Here is a 13,446-nt window from a genome sequence, read left to right on the forward strand (position 1 = left end):
GTGGTCTATGGATAGATTCCTTCTGGATTAAAATAGCCCTTATTAAAGCAATTCTTTCTGTGAGCATATTTCAAACCTGTTGATTCCAAGGAACTTTGATTATTCCTTGGCTCATATTATTATTTTTAGATTATCCTTGTCTACTCAAAGTATTACTAAGATTTCTACATTGCAATCAAATGAACTCAGCAGATGGTCCCTCGAAAGGGGTGTGGAATGTTCTATTTTAAGTAACAGTTAAGATTCCAAAATCAAGATTCAGTTCACATTTAATATTAATTTCCCACAACTGAAATTATCTTTTGTCATTTAGAACATTTTAATTTGCATGTGAGATGAAAAACAAAATGAAAGAGTAATAGAAAATGAACAGGGATGAAATCTAATTTGCATCTTTTGTTCTTTTTCCTGCCCAGAGGGATGTAAGCTACGATTTGCCGTATATATATTTATACAAAGTGTATACACACATATATGGATGATGGTTAACTTTACTTTAATTGGTGGATATGCCATGTAAAATATTTAAATTGTACATAGTAGGAGGAGGGACAAATGTTAAAGAAATAAAGTATCTCCTAATAAACTTGCGTTGATTATATTTCTGTGCATTATTAATTTCCTTTAGATGATCCTACCAATTACATAGTTTCGAAGTCATTAAAATCTCTTTCATTTTCTAAGACTTTATGTCTTAACATAGAGATATCTGTCTAGAAGTATAACTTCCTACCCCATTCCAAATTTCTTATTTCTAGCACAGTTATAGCAACTTATTAGCACATATATTGCAAGTTCTATTAAGCCATTCTTATTTTTGAGTCTATTTTTTCTGCTACCTCTTGATAATGTTTTATGGTTTTCTAGAGCCAGAGTTAGCAGGGACCATAAGGGGAAGTGAAACATAAATTCATTTGTTTTACTGCTAGTTCATACCTCTAGTGAGAAAGCAAAGCTTTTAAATTTTATTCAAGATCCTCATTCTGCAATCTTGACCTCTATTCTCAATAATGGGCAAAGTTATCTTGTGCGAGTATCAGAGTATATCCTTGATACTACTAATATATAGAACACTGCGGCTCAAGGAATAGAACACAGGAGATTTTATATATGTAGACACAAAAGGAAGCAAGTGCTGTGTGGTAGAAACAGAGGGACCAGTATATCTTTTTTGTTCAGGCCAAAGCCAACATTACTTAAAAATTTGATAGTTAAGTTACCGGGATATGCTGGAGCCCACCAGAATGCAACCTTCATGTTTTGTAATTATAGTAAGTTGTGCCATGATTACTTCCCTCTGGCAGTTAAAAACTGTCATGCACAAGAAAAAAGATTAAAATATTTAATATGGAATTCTATATTTTATTAGGTCACAATTATACTAACATACAGACAGAATAAAATCAAAAATCCTTACTATGGCCCACAAGGTACTCCCTACCAGATCTGGTTTGTGTGGTAGTTCTGAAATCATCTTCAAACACTCTTTCCCCTTGCTTTCTGGGTTCCAGTCACACTATGTCCCCTTGTTCTCATTTGGGTACCACAAAATATCTCCCACTTACTGTGCACTACACTATATTGCTTTTCCTTCAAATATCTGCATGGCTCATTTTCTCATTTCAAACAGGCTCAAGCATTGCCTGTATTAATTTCCCAAGGCTGCTGTAAAAAATATCATAAACTGGGTGGCTTAAAACAACAGAAGTGTATCCCCTTATAGTTCTGAAGGCAAGGAGTCCAGAATCAAGGTGTCAGTATGGTTGGTTTCTTCTGGAGGCCCAGAGGAAGAATCCCTTCTGTGCCTCTCTCTTAGTTTCTGGTGGTTGTCGGCAATCCTTGGTGTTCCTTGGCTTATAGATGCATCACTGCAAATTCTGCTTTCTTCTTTACATGTCCCTCTCCTCTGTGTCTTCTCCTGTTCTGCCTCTTATAAGGACAATCATCTTTGGATTTACAGTCCAATCTAAATCCAAGGATGATATCATCTCAGGATCTTTAACTTAATTACATCTGCAAAGATGTTATTTCCATTCACAGGTACCAGGGGTTAAGACTTGGACATATCTTTTGAGGGCCACTGTCCAACCCATTATACTGCATCTTCAGAAAGGTCATACTGGCCACACTCAGTGATAAAATAGCACTACTCACAGTACATATACTATCACACTCTCCCATCTAATCCTGCATTCTTTTACTTCATAGCACCAAATATTCAGAACATATAAAATAATTTATCTGTCTCCCTTTCTAGAATGTAAGCTCCATGAGAGCAAAGGCTTTGTTTAGTTAACTGTTGTTCCTCAGCATATAGAACATTAAGGCATATAGCAGGTGCTCAATTAATATTTACTGAATGGTCAAAATTTGGTTGAGTACCATTGATTGATATTAAATAGTTTATAGCATTTAGGATTACACAAAAAGATATGAGGGTTGTGGTAGACAGAATAATGTCTCCCAAAGATATCCACATCATAATTTCCAGAACCTGTGATTATGTTACCTTACATGAAAAAAGGAATTTTTCAGATGTGATTAAATTGGAGCTCTTGAGATAAATAATCCTGGATTATCTAGGGGGCCCCAATGTAATCACAAGGATCTTTATTAGTGGGAGGCAGGAGAGTCAGAGTCAGAGAAGGAGATGTGACAATGGAAGCAGAGGAGAGAGAGAGAGAAAGAAAGAGAGAGAGAGAGAGAGAGAGAGAGAGAGAGAGAGAGAGAGAGAGAGAGAGAGAGAAACATGCTATGCTGCTGGCTTTGAAGATGGTGGAAGGGGTCAAAAGCCAAGGCATGCAAGCAGCCTCTAGAAGCTGGAAAAGGCAGGTTCTCCCGTAGCACCTCCAGAAAGAAATACAGCTCTGCTCACAACTTGATTTTAATTCTGCAAAACCCATTTTGAACTTCTGACCTCCACAATTGTAAGATAATATTTTAGTGTTGTTTTAAGCCACTAAGTTTGTGGTAATTTGTTACAGCAGTAATAGGGCCCTAATATATGGGGGTAACATTTTTTCCAGAATTCTAACTTATCTTTAGTAAAGAAGATTAATAATAATAATAATAATAATAATAATAAATAATAATAATAAATAAATAAATAAAAGAATCCTCTGCTTTTATGTTGGTTTTTTAGTTTTGGAATTCATTTACAATGTTCTAAGACTACTAATAAAATGGAAGATACGCTAAATGTACATGTTTTCCAATATATTTCCAAACTAAAGCAGAAGTATAACTTGCACAATATTTTATAAGATATGTATTTCTACACCACTAAAGTCTATGCATGTTATAGTGGTAGTATACTTGAGCAGCTAAATCTCTAAAATTGAGGCCTAGTTCTTTGAGTACATTGCACCAATTGCATTAATAAAGTTAACATATTCCATCTTGTCTGTCAGTGAATGCATGAAACTCATAAATCAGTACAAGTCATAATATTTATTGAAATAGAGGTTGTCCTCAAGCCCTTGGTAGAGAATTATCAGCATTTTACAGCAGCTGAATTCAGCAGTGAGCAGCCAATACACAGCATACTATAGTGAAATATTTATAAGGTTAAGTTTCCATTTCTCTCCTAGTGAAACAGAGTGATGGTTCTGCTTTAGATCGTATAATTATAGGATCTAATAGACATTGAAGCATGTCCTAATCTGGATGGAGAAAATAAAGAGCACAGTTTATAGTTAATGCAGTTAAGTACTAGTGATAAAAATGACGTTTGGTGTCAATCACTTTTATAAATGTACTATATCCTTAAATGTCATATCTGATGGTACACACTCCCCCAAGGATAGCATTAAATTCTCTGTTATACCATAACAGAGACCTCTGAACTATACAATGTCAAATGTACCATGGTCAGAAACTGTATACACTATGAAAATAAAACACTGAACCAAGAAAAATATCCAAATATTCCAAACTGGAAATACATCTTAACATGAATGTAGACAATTGAGGCATAAAGTTTTGAATTAACATGATCACTGCTTTAATCCTTTTTATAAAATGATGCTTGTTCAGGGATGCTGGAGTCATCTCAAGGCCTCAGGAATGGGGATATGACATTCCAAATAGTTCCAGCAACATTTAGTCTTCGATATCTCACTGAATACAATGTTTTGAATGTTTTTAATAACTCTTGAGGCCTTTCTTTATGTTCCTTATGCCTGCATTCTCTTCTCCACCAACTCTATCTGGACAGGTCCTGTTCATCTATGAATAAAAGAGTTAACCTACTAGGCCTGAGACTGTTCTCCTTAGAAAAGCCTGGTTATGTGGTTAGCTCTCCTTTGGCTTCTGGGAACCTAGATATTGTTCTTTGATAAGAATGACGCATTGTACCTAAATGGATCGTGCAAACAATATTGTTTATGCTGAACATATGCTTTCTTCTGGGAGTCTAGAATTTTGGTATGTGCTAGGCAGAGGGTGCTTATGTGACCAATCCCCAACAAAATCCCTGGGCACTGAGTCTCCAATGAACTTCCCTGGTAGACGACATTTCACATGTGTTGTCATGACTCCTTGCTGGAAGAATTAAGTGCATCCTATGCAACTCACTTGAGAGAGGACTCTTGGAACCTTGTGCCTGGTTTCTTCTATGATTCACTCCATGCACCTTTTCTCTTTGCTGATTTTGTTTTGTATCCTCTCTCTATAATAAATTGTAGCTGTGAATACAAGTATATGCTGAGTCCTGTGAGTTCTCCTGGAGAATTGTTGAACCTGGGGGTGGCCTTGGGGACCTCTGATATATCTCCCGGCTTTCTTAGCTCCAATGTCACCATCGCTGTGAAGCCTCTCCCATTCCTCCCACTCCAGAAGAATCACTCACTTGACTGTTTTGAGTAAGTCAATTCATACCACTTATGTATCTCTTAAATGTATATTATAGTGTATATATCCATCTCCTCTGAGAACAGAGATCATGTTCTATTCATTTTTGTATCATATGTTCTACCACAGTGACTATAAACTAAATTAATTGTTTAATAAATACTGGTTCAGTTGAACTGTCATCAGAGGCATAACTTGTAAAAAGAGAATCAAATACAGTCTATTCAAATACAACCAAAGCATGAACTTTGGCCTCCTTACATTCTTAGCTTTTTCAATAACTAAAAATAATAGTTTGCTTAACCAAATAATTTGGCACATAAGTGGACTTTAGATTATAAAGCAAAACATGACAATATGATAGGTAAAAGTCATATTCTGTCCTCACAAGCAAATTTAAATTCTGAATTTTATTCCCAGAATGGTCTTTGTTATGATTCATAATGAGCAAATAAAAGTAACTGCCATTTTTTAACTATTTATTTTACTATATGCTTGAGCGTCTATAATTAAATGTGCACACTTTGTAAAGCATCATCATTCTACATTTTCCCTTAAACTGATTTGTTTTTAATGACCGTGTATTTGAATAAAGACTGTTATGTCACATGTCTATGGCCATGCCACCCTGAACAAGCCCAATCCCATCTGATCTTGGAAGCTAAGCAGGGTCTGGCCTGTTTAGTACTTGGATGGGAGATCGCCTAGGAAGACCAGGTGCTGTAGGCGTAAAAAATAAAAAATAAGGGATTGTAAACTGACAAGGTCCTTGCAATCTGTGAGGTCAACCAAGGCCTGCCTTGCCTAAAAAAAAAAAAAAAAAAAAAAAAGAAAAAAAAAAAAGACTGTTATGCCACAGAGACAGTAACTGAAGATCTCAAAAACAAAATTAATATAAGACACACCTCAGAAAATCTTGTGGTGTTCGTGTAGTATTTTAAGACATTATCTCCACAAATTCATGGAGAGTTTTATGCTTTGCTCCTTAATAAATGCTCACAAATCAGTAATTGCCTTGTTAATGTTTCTGTTAGGCTCCTTGAAAAGATTTTACAAGTAATGTTCATTTTTCACAGTAGACCTTTCATCCATTTGAGTTAATCAGGTTGAAGTAAGAAATACTGATGTGTCAACAAAGGTTACCACCTGGAATCTTGTATCTAGTTAGAAGTGATTAACTACAAAAATATGATTCTAATCTTTTCATCTCAGAAATTTCTAAGATGAAAGAGCTAATAACTTTGGTTTCCAGTAGACTGATCAAAAATTAAATATACATATATTTACATATATATGTCAAATTACCATTGGAATAATAGAAAAGAGAATATTTTGACACAAGCAAGATTATATTTTAAAAAGTAATTTTTGCCTTGTCTCCTACTAACATATGATCCCAATGAAGTCTTCAAATTATTTCCTTCCCCTATCTTCAAAACAATTAATATCAAAGGACTGTTAAGTTATAACCATAGTTCTTTGTCTCTGCCTATGATGACCAAATATTTTCTTTTTGGCTAAAAAGTCAGCAAAGATTAGAGAGGTTCCATCAGTCCTGAAAAACCCAAGAAATTCTTTGTACACTATGATAAATCTGGTATACTCTGTACTATTTTAATGACCTAAAAGTAATAGATATATAAGAAGTGTATTTTGGTGAAATAAACAAATTGTGTATTTCACAGAGCAAATATGACAAGTACAGTGACCAACTGTGATTTTTAATGGATTTTCATTTATATGATCTTCAGGTCAAAGTACTTTCATGTTACATTTACTGACTAGTTTTGAAATATGCAAACTGTGTTTGAATGTTACAGGGAAGCCAATGGAATGATCTATTATTGGCAGATCAATGAGAAAAAAGTATGAGTATACTTGAAAATTATGGAAGCTCATTTAGTCTATTGTTTTGGTGGCCTAGTTCCACATTAAAGATGTGAACATCTATGCATTAATACTGGAGCCAGATTTAAAGACAATCAGGCCAAAATTGAGTTAAATTTAAGGGCTCTTTTGATTACTTGCTTATAATGTCAAGCTGACTTTAAAATGCCTTAGCTGTTTCAATCACCATGATCAATGCTTTGTGAACTTTGAAACTCTCTAGCCTATGACCCCAGTGCAATACATGGATTGTATAGGTCTAGGTTTGCCTCAGGTAAGTTGTAAGGAAACAAAAAAGGAACTAAATAAATGGCTCAAAATGTTTTGTTTAATGGGGATATATTATACACACATGCATTCATTCATATACAATTTTAGAATATACTTCTTTACAGAAGTTTATCCTCCAAGTTAATGCATAGCTTCAGCAGAGAATAACATGACACTGCTAAGGAAGAAGGAGACACTAGCTTTGCCACCTAAATAGTGAACATTCCTAGAAATTAGTGGGATGACATGTCACTAAGAGTTTGCTCTCTTATTTAAAAGACCTGTTTTGTATACCCGATAAATGTGTCTATGCAGATATCTTAAAGAGACAAGGAGCTGATATTTCTTAAGTGCCTTCCATATGCCAGACAGTTTACCCATTAATTTACATATATTAGCTAATTTTAATCCCCCGAACAACCCTATGAGATGATGCTGAAACAGGGAATGAGGAATTAAGACTCTAGCTCATAGTTTCTTATATATTTATGTGGTCAATTCTTGTAGTAATGTCCCCTAATTTGTTCGTGCCTCTCGGTATCCTCAGTCTTGGGTAGTACCCTTTACCCTGTCTCTGGACTTGGCCATTAGGCCAATGGCACAATAGTGGAGACTTGAAAAGTCCTTGCACGTTTAGACTTGTCCTCTCTTACTAATTTAAGGACCCCTGCCACAATGCCATTTGTCAAAGCTCAGGTTAGCCTACTAGAAATTGAAAGACCGCATAGAGCAGAGACAAGTCATGTTAGCTGAAGCCTCCCTAGACCTACCCCCTGACTTGGCAGTTACTTGAAGATGCAAATGTGAGTCCCAGCTCAGAACAGATGAGCCTAGCCTAGCCCAGAAAGCCACCTAGTCGAGCCCAGCCCAGATTGCCTTCCTGCAGAATCATGGGCTAAATAGTTATTGTTTTAAGCCATAATGTTTTAGGGTTCTTTGTTACATGTAGAAGCTAACTGATAGAGAGTATTGGTAAGCAGCGGGGCTGCGGTCTGTATCCATGCCTACCTCAGTCCAAAGGCCATGGTCATATCATAAGTAAAAAGAGAGAGAGAGAGAGAGAGAGAGAGAAATTAATACTAGAGCTCTTGATTAAATTATGTGAAATTATATAGAAGAAAGCCTACTTCAGGTCAGGTCCCAAAATAAGCAGCATGAATCAGAGTTAAAGTCACAGCAGTTTGTTCCATGTGATATGAATAGCCAAAATAATGTACACAAATCTCAAATGCAGCTCTCTGTGCAAATGAACAGGGGCAAACCAGACCACCTGAATTTTATGATTTTAATCCAATAAGTTTATGAGCTATGAACTCAAATTTATATGCATAAATATTTTCATTTCGGCTCTCAAACATCTTTAAAAAATACTCTTGGTACTTAAGGAGATTCCAAGTTGGAAGGATTTAATAGTAGCACCACTTTATCTGTTTTCACCATGGTAAAGTCTTGCTCACTGTGCAACATGAATTATTCAGAATATAAATCTGCTTTCTTTTTTCACCTAAGAGAGAATAAATTTGACAATGGAGATGGATTTAAAGTATAAATCTTGCTGGAGACTTCATGAATATTCAAATTAAATCCAGTCTGGTTCTGAGCACCACACTCCTGCTCACAGTGTAAATCATTGTGTATGTTACTCAAGAGGTCACCCCAACAGGCTTTAGGAATGCTTTTTCCCTTAGAAAATGCAATTAATTACAATCGTTTGCCCCTGAGGATTTCAGTTTCAAATTGTTTATCTTCTGGTGTCACTGATGAGCTGACTGGGAAAATGAAACACTTTAGTTTAATTACCAGTTGCAATTACAGCTCATGTAAAGATACTTCATCTTATACTCTTTTTATAATTGTCTATTTTTATGATATAACATGCAGTTATATTTGTTGCCTTTCAAAACATCAACAATGCCACTCAATTTTTTTTATGAAAAAGTTAACACCAGATGACTCTAAAAGGACTTCAATGTGTGCTGAAGACATTATAAACACAATAGTATGTTCTGCTTCACCCAAAGCCCTTCAGGTTTTTGGGCTTTCAATATAGAAAGGTCATGGAAATGAGAAAGTAGGTAAGAAAATTTAGTCAAATCCTTTATTAAAGTTAGATTTTGTTTTAGAATAGAGAGGATATGAAAGCAGAAAAAAATGCCTAGTTCAGATGTGGGTAAATGGGAGTTTCCATCTAGCTTTCCTCCCTTACCAGCTGTGTAGCTAAAATCTTCTTAACTTGTCCAATTTTATTGCCTATTTGCTTAACCTTTTTAGTTGTACTAACAAAATAGAGTAATGTTGGTTCTTAACGAACAAGACAGTTGTGAGGATTAAGGACAATTATTGATATTGATTGTCATAATTCCTGATACACAGTAGGGGCTCATCAAATGTTAGTGCCTCGGTAATGTCACCTTCAGTATAATTGTTACATACTAAACAGAATGATATGTTGATAACTCTGTGGGCTCTGGAGCCAGACTTTCTGGGTCAAATCCTGGTCATACTATTACTAATTGTGAATCCTGGGCATATCATATAACACTTCTGTGTCTCATTTTTCTGACCTGTTACATGGAACAATGATAGAATCTACATAATAGGGCCATTTTAAGACTCAACCTAATTCTTATAAAAATGCAGAAATAGGTGCCCAGTACAGTAAGATGAAAAGAAATAAAGATGACTGATGGTAAAACATTGACTTTTTTAAAAAATTTTATTTTAAAAGAGAAACCTCTAAAGAAAATTCTTACTTTACCTTTAGTCGCATTTTGGGGAACAAAGTACTTTAATCCTAAAAATAGGATATAAAATAAAATGCAAAGTGTAGAAGGGGATAGTGCACTCTGGTATCTCATAATTTTTGCTCTGAAATAATAGATACAGCCTCTGGATTTTGCTTCCGAACTGTTATTTACTGGGTACCACAATGCTTTTGAATGTTTGGCCAAGGGGCTGTGAAACAAGCATGAAATTCATATTAGTGTCAAACAGATCTGAGTTGTGTTATTATGTTTGCCACTTTGATATACAGCTCTGAGACATGGACTTTGTGTAGCTGTCATAATAGGAAACGTGAACAATTTTATATACATTGTAGACACAAGATAACCAAGCATATAAAATAGAAAGATAGAATACTAAATGTACCAGTACATCAAAAATAAAATATGAGTGGAAGTGTCCATAATGTCAACATGGTTTTGCTTAACCAGTTATGTAGTATGGAGGATAGTCACAACTGAAATCATTTTACATTGATAGATTTGTAATTCGATATATATTATTTGATGTTCTGTTGATTGAAACAGTGCTATTTTAGAAGTATATTATATGAGGGCACACAGAATCTAGACTTGAGTAGAACTAAAAATGATAATATTACTCTTTGTCTAATTAACTAGCTCTTAAAAGAATATCACCTAAAAGAAATGTAAAGAAAAAAACTCATGCTTGTTTCACAGCCTCTTTGAAGGGGATAGGGATTAGGGGCTGTGCTGTGGTATTTTAAGAACTGGATTTCTGTTTAACAAATATAAGCACGTTTTGTGTCAACTCTGCTCTTGCACTCACTACTGGAGTCTTAAATATACTCTTAGCTATGTCCACATAGACATATAAGGATATAAAATCTTCAAGGTAGAAACAGAATATGTAGCTGTTGAGCAATGCCCTTTAAAAGCAGAGTAAGAAATAGAAATGCATTTTTAAGCAAAATTTTGATGGTTATGGGAAGCTATCTTAGTAGTCAAATGAAAAGATTATGTTTTGCTCTTAGCACACTGAACTGCATACAGATATGAACTCAGAGGAACTTTTAAGAAGCGTTCAAGCTTCACCTGTGACCCTGAAAGAAAGGTTTTCCTATGAGATTTCTGCAAGCACAGAACAGCTCTGTGCTTTATGTTTGAGGGGATAGTTAGAAGGATAGTCATAGAACAAGCTACACCATGCTGGGAGGCTAGAAAGGACACAGCACTGTGTACTGTGAGGCAGCTGGAAAATTTTAGATTTAGGTAGAAGATAGTCTCTGAAAGAAACATGACTGCTATATTCCCAGATTTGAGGAAATTTCACGGGAAGAATTAGACTCAATCCAAACTTGACCTACCAATACACTGCCCATGGCAGGCATCACTAATAAATCACTGCACTATTTCCCAATGAGATTGAAAACACCTTAAAATTGTTCCAGCACTCCAGACAGTCACTACTCATATGAATTTTCTCAAGAGATGAAACATCTTTGTCATCTCAGAAATATGTACAATTTCTAGGTAGAATAAACACAAGTATCCTAGAGGCAGATTTTAGACCTATATAAATAAATTTCTAAGTTTTAATAGGTTTAGAGTAGCATGATTTCCTTAAAAGTCTCTGGGAAGTGTTAGGAAACACTCTGGGAAAGTGCTTTTCTTACATGAATAACATGTAAGAAGGTGAGGAACTGTAAAGCCACTTAGACAACTTTCAACTCCATGGTTGAGAAAGTAAGTATGGGTCAAAATATACAGGACTTAAAATTAAAAAAAAAAAAAGAAAAAAACAAACTCATACTAAATATGTATAAAATCTGACAACCACTTAAATATAATTAGCTTTCATTTCCTGACTCTTCAATGCAGCAAGGAAGAGAGAAGAATATCTATCTATCTATCTATCTATCTATCTATCTATCTATCTATCTATCTATCTATCTATATGTATGTATGTATGTATGTATTTATATCTATTTACTACATATGTATGTATATATATGTATCTATATAATCTGAATATTATATTTTTATCTTGTTATATAAGGTAATTCTGGAAGAATTTGTGGGGTTAAAATTTTTAATCTATTCCAATATAATGGTTATTTTATATCTGAAGAAAATTTTAATAGACTGAATATCTTTAAAATATATATTATTTTTTCTTGATATTTGTAGTTTAAACTAGTAAGAGGACAATTGTAGGCATTTTTCTTTTGTGTCTTAGTCCATCAGTGACCCATGACAGCATTTATTAATCTTTAAGCTTCTCCTTCCACCATTTATTAATGAGTGACATCTTGTTCAATGTCACAGGTTTGGGCAGCATGCAGCAAATGTTTGTGAAATTTCATTATCCTGAAAGTGAATATCAAAGCCAGCAGATATTCATTACAGGAGTGAGGGAGGCCTTTAAACAATGACTGGATCTGGGAGGAAACTCTATATAACAGTGTGTGTGTGTGTGTGTGTGTGTGTGTGTGTGTGTGTGTGCACTTGCATGCCAAAAATTTGACAATGAGTACTCACTAAAGAAATAAGGACCGAAAGAGACTTGTGGGACATTGAAAAGTGAGTCTTGACCCACTTGAGCACATTTCCCTTTTACCAATCAGTCAGTGGCAGATGATATTAGCTATTCCTTTGATATGATCATATAATGCCTAACAAGTAATATTTTGCTTTATGCATAGAATGTTCAATTTCCTTTGTAGTAGAAAGTCAAGGATGTTCATAAAGCTTTCACTTTCCATCTCTTGCTCTTTCTGCCTCTAATTCCCTGCTCACACTCTCAAATTTTGCTTGTGACTATTCCTTCTTTCTTCAATCTAAAAATAAAGCTTGTATTTGATGGTTTGGATGCGATGAGTAGGAAAGAAATAATTATGTAGGAATTGTTTTTCTTTGTATAAGGTTGCTAGATATTTTGCAATGGAGAGATAATGTGAGCATTTAAGGCAGAGAGAGTACAGCTTTAATTTTATCCTCTATAATCCTATCCTTCTCAATGGTACATATTCATTAACCTATTTGCACTAAGTATATCTAGAATCTGAAGTATTTCTCAGTCCGTGAGAAGAATGTAATAGAAGTAGAATAGCATTTCTTTTTGTCTCATGACCAGCTCTTTCTGCTACTTTAACATCACATACAATCTTAATAGTGATGCTTGTTCCTAGAAGTTGACAATCTCTAGGTCGAAAAAGTGTAATAAGCAATAACTAAAGCTGTGAACTACCATAAATTTAATCTCGTTTGTATATTAACTGTAACCAGAAAAAAACACGCGTAGTTATTAACAATATCATGTTACAAAACCAGAAGGTACCCATATTGAGACCTAATATCCCTGGAGGCTGATATAAAAGATCGTATAGTAAGTAATGTTGTAGAGGGAGGGGAAAGGTGCCTGTTTTATCTCTGCTTCTGACAATGTATATTTTTTCCTCTCCTCAGAACAAAAGGCTCTTCACCTTCATGACTCAAGTATGCTCTTTCGGGTCAGTATAATACTTTTACTAACAAGCTAATTTTTTCTGTAACAAGATTACAATATTTGGGTCCACATGCTAGAATTAACTATTTGAAGCTTAGTCTTAACACATTTCAAATTCTTAAGCATGACGTTGAAGATGCCTCATAATCTGATTCATGTCTATTTTCCCAGTGTCATTTGCCATCA

At 34.8% G+C, this 13,446-nt stretch overlaps 1 protein-coding gene and 1 pseudogene across 1 annotated transcript in view; one reads left to right on the plus strand and one right to left on the minus strand.

The window, feature by feature from the left end:
• IL1RAPL1 (interleukin 1 receptor accessory protein like 1) overlaps window positions 1-13,446 on the minus strand; it is a 1,273,836-nt gene that overhangs the window by 116,175 nt on the left and 1,144,215 nt on the right. The gene's annotated exons all lie outside the window — the stretch shown is intronic.
• On the plus strand, window positions 5,462-5,580 carry LOC111731162 (annotated as a pseudogene).

This window comes from Pteropus vampyrus, unplaced genomic scaffold (genome assembly GCF_000151845.1).
Source record: "Pteropus vampyrus isolate Shadow unplaced genomic scaffold, Pvam_2.0 Scaffold351, whole genome shotgun sequence".
Lineage (NCBI taxonomy): Eukaryota > Metazoa > Chordata > Mammalia > Chiroptera > Pteropodidae > Pteropus > Pteropus vampyrus.